We start from the raw sequence: 4504 nt of genomic DNA, 5'->3' as shown, positions 1-4504 counted from the left end.
AACTTGATGGACGCATGTCTCTTTTCAGCTATGTAACTATGTAACAATCCTGTTCAGGGCTGGCACAGCGAGGGTACACAATGTATCTGAGGAAGAGAAACAGAATCAAATATTTCTCGGTCTCTCGCTAGGCCAGAGTTTATCACAATGACTGACTGGGAGCCTAGAAGGATTTTAATTGTCAGACCTCATATATTAAATATAGAGAAAAAGTAAATATAATATCCCAAAGCCTGACAAGTGACTGCTCCCCTTTAATTGATATTTCTGTTTTTGCCTTGTAATGACATTTTATGAATTGGACATCAAAGTAGTAACAACTATCATTCCCAGGTTTGTTATCCGGTGACACCATGGCCCTGTCCTCAGTGTGCACAGCATTAGAATTCTAGCAATGCATTAACTGCAATTGGGCATTGAGCCCCACGGGCAGAACCTTTTTTTTTTTTTTTTAATTCTTTATTTTGTTGGTGCAGTGGAAAGCTTCGCATTATATTGACTTTTACAGGAGGTAAAACATATCATATAACAATGGCGTGTATATCACAGTATTGTCAGGTTAAACAGCACACATTTTTCTTTTTTATCCATTTCACGGAACAATTGTCAACAATAGTGCCTTTGTTTGCTCCTAGGTTCATGGTCCTTCACGTTATAGTGTCATCCTATATATAGTGTGCTTGTGGTACTATGGGTTGTTGAGAGTAGTTGCACTAGATTGTGGTGTCAGTATTTTCGTGCAAGGTAGTGTGTCTCCAAGTTTGTACTACTAGCCTGCCGTTTTGTGCCCTCTGGAGAGAGAGTTAAGGTCTTTTTTCTAGGTCTCGGCTGCTGCTAGTGTTGTGATTGCCCCTAACCTAGGGGGCAGCGGGAGGGGGGGTTGGGTGGGTGGATTGGGTGGTTTCACTAGTCAGGTCCCCGAGTCCTTGCGTGGGGTGCGAGGGGTGAATGGTCTTGTAGTAGCTGGATCTCCCATCTGGGATAGTCCCGTCTGGGCAGGTGTCTGGGTAGTATCTGGAAGTCCCAGGCGTGTGGAGAATGCAAGGATGTCCGCCTCTGATGTGGCTCTGTGAGTAGTCCCGTTGTGGGTGATTAAGAGGACCCTCGGCAGTCCCCATCTGTATTGTATGCCCGCCGTCCGCAGGCGGCTAGTTAGGTGTTGGAGCGATCTCCGCCAGTGCAGTGTTGCTCTGCTCAAGTCCTGAAAGAAACGCAGGTGGGAGCCTTCAAATGGTAAAGGGGTTTTGCCTCTCACTGCTGACATTATTGCTGCCTTGTCTTGGGAAGTGGTGCATCGCAGTATGATATCTCTTGCCTCCGCTGTAGCCGTGTTGTTCCCCGCCGGCAGGCGAAATACACCCTCCAGAGTTTGGAGGCAGGATTGGGGGCCAGAAGTCGTCTTGTGTAGTGAGGCAGCTCCTCTGGGGAGATTTCCGTCGGCACTCCTCTGAGTTTAACGTGATTGCGGCGCAGGCGGTCCTCTTGGGTGGCCACCTGTGTCGCTAGCGCCTGGTGGGCTGCCTGCATGGACTGCAGGGCATCTGTAATGTTTGACACTCCACTGTTCAGTGTTTGAATTTCCCCCTCCATAGCACTCACATGCTCTGTGGTTTGGCGTACCTCTGTTTTCAGGGTTCCGAGGTCCGCGGCCAGCAGGGATTGTATCTCCTGCATCCAGTGCTGCAGGTCTTGTTTTGTGGCGAAGGTGCCGTCCCCAGAGCCTCCATGGGCTGGGGATGTGTTGGTTTGCGTGTCCTCTACCCTTGCCTCTGGTGAGTGGGCTTTCTGCTGCTGAGCGGGGGAGGCCTCCGTGGCAGTCATCTTGGACAGGGCCTGTCTCTGCAACATCTCCCCGATATTCGGCTGGTCTGCCGCCGCAGCCTGTTGCAGTTTCTGTATGCGGTGCCCCATGGTTGCAGAGATGTCTTTAGATGTTGGGGTTTCTGTCTCCTCCCAGGCTGGGTGGTAGTACACCCTGATGCCGTCTAGGAGAGTCTCCAGGCCGTGGCTCGCAGACTTGAGGTAGGCCCGGTTGTACAGTTTCACCTTTCCAGTCCTTGTTTGTTGGAAAAAAGGCATCGGTTGGTTCTGCATGGTTCCCCCGGGCTCGTAGTGGGCTTAGATTGGTTGTGCGGGTTATGATGTTCGGGATATTTGCAAATTAGGTGCCGCAAGGTTGGGAGCCGATGGAGATGGCGTCCGTTCAATTTCGTTCCCAAACCCCGCGCCCCGGGCAGAACCTTTTAATGGCATCCTACGTGTATGAGTATGAGAGCATGTGACTGTCCAGGCTTATGCACCCCTTTTTTTTTTTTAGACAGTCCTGCACTCCTTAACCCCTTAAGAAGACGACGGAAATATTCCGTCATGATTCCCTTTTTTTTTTTTTTTTTTTTTTTTTATATTTTATTTGAAATATTTCCACATTATACAACTGGTTCGTAGTATGATAACTGGTACGTTTACAACATATATCTTGTAATGGTTCTTATTTTAGCATATCAAATACAATATTAGTAAGTTTTGTACATATCAGTCTCTGTGGGGGGGGCTGCGGTCGTTGCTTGCTGTCTAGGGCTTGTATTCACATGGTGGCCTTAGTGTGTCAGTTAGATTGTCGTCTTATGTGTCACTAGTGTGTTTGTGTGTCCTAGCCTTGCATATGAGTGCTGTTAGGGATTAGGTGCTCGGCACGGTGTTGCCGTCGCCTATGATCCGGTGGGTAGGCTGCTATCTGTCCTGTGTGTGTGAGGTCTCTCTTTAGCGTCCGGGAGACCCAGTGTGTACAGGATCTATCTGTCCAGGTCGTCTTTGTCATGGATGTGGAGTAGTTCGTGTCCCTGTGTCCTTTGGCATACGGGTAGGTCCCAACTCTTTTGAATTGGTAGTTCCGAGGTTCAGCTTCTGCAAGAAGACTCTTGGATCATCTGCTGGGGTTAGTATGAAAGTCTCGGGTCCCCGTGGTACTATCAGCGATCCGTCGTCTCCCCAACGGTACCGGATCATGGCGTCTCTCAGTTGCCTTGCAGTGGGGGCTAGGTGTCTTTTTGCTGCCAACACTCCAAATGGTAAGTCTCCATATATGGACACCGCTCCGCCTTCATAGGTGACCGTTCCGAGGGTTCTAGACCTAGACATGATGGCGGTTCTCACCGTGATGTCCCTGGTGGTGGCTATAACATCTCTCGGTGCTTGGGAGGGGGCAGTCGCGGCTTTACGGATCCTGAAGGCCGTTGTTATCAGGTCCTTGGTGTCGTTTCTGGCGAGGAGTGAAGCTACTACCCCCCGTATATATGGGAGCAGGGCCTCCTCCCCAACACCTTCTGGCACCCCTCTCACCCGTATGTTCCTCCTTCTGTGTCTCGTCTCTAAGGTGGTCACTGATCGTGAGAGGTCTCTGACTTGCTGTGCCAAGTCCTCCACTTGCCTCTGAGTGGTTGTTATTTGCTTTTCACGGGTGCCGTCTTTCTGTTGTACCTCCACGATTTTGTGCCTGAGTTCCCCTATTTCAGTTTGAGCCTCTTTGAGGTCTGCCTTCCAGACTCTGCGTATCTCTTGAATTAGGTCCTTCATGTCTCCCTTGGTGACTGGAGCAGAATCATCCTCAGACTCCACTTCCGAAGTGCGATCTTCCGACTCTGGGGATGTGAGCTGCTCCCTATCTTCTTGGGATGCCTCCGAGTCATCTTCCGCACAGTTTGCTGCGGGCGCCATCTTGGTTTGGGCTGCGGCCGCTGGCCTCTCGAATGATAGCCTGATATCAGGCTGTTTTTGAGCCTCTGGAGGGCGATAGCGTTTGTTCTTGCGCCCCATATTTGTCTCTGATGGGGGTTCTGGCCTGCTTGGGCTGTTTGGATTCCGAACCGGGAATTGTTGAATGTTTCTGTCTGTTCGGGCCCGGAGCTCCTGAGACACGCGTCTGCTCTCTCGTGCTGCCGGCCACGCCCCCCCGTCATGATTCCCTTTTATTCCAGAAGTTGTGTCCTTAAGGGGTTAAGCTTTGCCAGTTACTCAAGCCCATATAATCTAATCAAACCCAGTCCTGGTTTCATATACCTCCCATGCTGTATCTATAGATCTGCCGAGTGCACAAAATTTAACTGAAATTCTTACTCAATACATAGGCAATTTATTTGAAGATTGTCTCAGCACGAAAAAACTAAAAATTCCTGGGGCAAAAACAACTATTCTTCTTTGTTTCCCTCAGGGAGGGCACTCAGAGCCAGAATCGACAGAAGCAATTCTCATCTGAATGTAGTTTCATTTCACATCAATACATGACTTATGGCTGATACACACACAAAAAATGAAAGACTTAAAACAATAAATTATATTCTAATCTACACAATGTAACTGCCATCTGACATTAACCTCGTCCCCACCAACCAAGACATCTGCTAAAATTATTTTTTTTCTAAATGACCAGGAGAATCCATTTAATGTAGCAATTGGAAATGTGATCTAATGAGTAAATGTATTTTTTATGTCAGTATGTATAGATAGA

The sequence above is a fragment of the Pelobates fuscus genome, chromosome 1 (genome assembly GCF_036172605.1).
Source record: "Pelobates fuscus isolate aPelFus1 chromosome 1, aPelFus1.pri, whole genome shotgun sequence".
Classification (NCBI taxonomy): domain Eukaryota; kingdom Metazoa; phylum Chordata; class Amphibia; order Anura; family Pelobatidae; genus Pelobates; species Pelobates fuscus.
The sequence above is the reverse complement of the archived record's forward strand: the minus strand, read 5'-3'. Positions refer to the sequence as shown.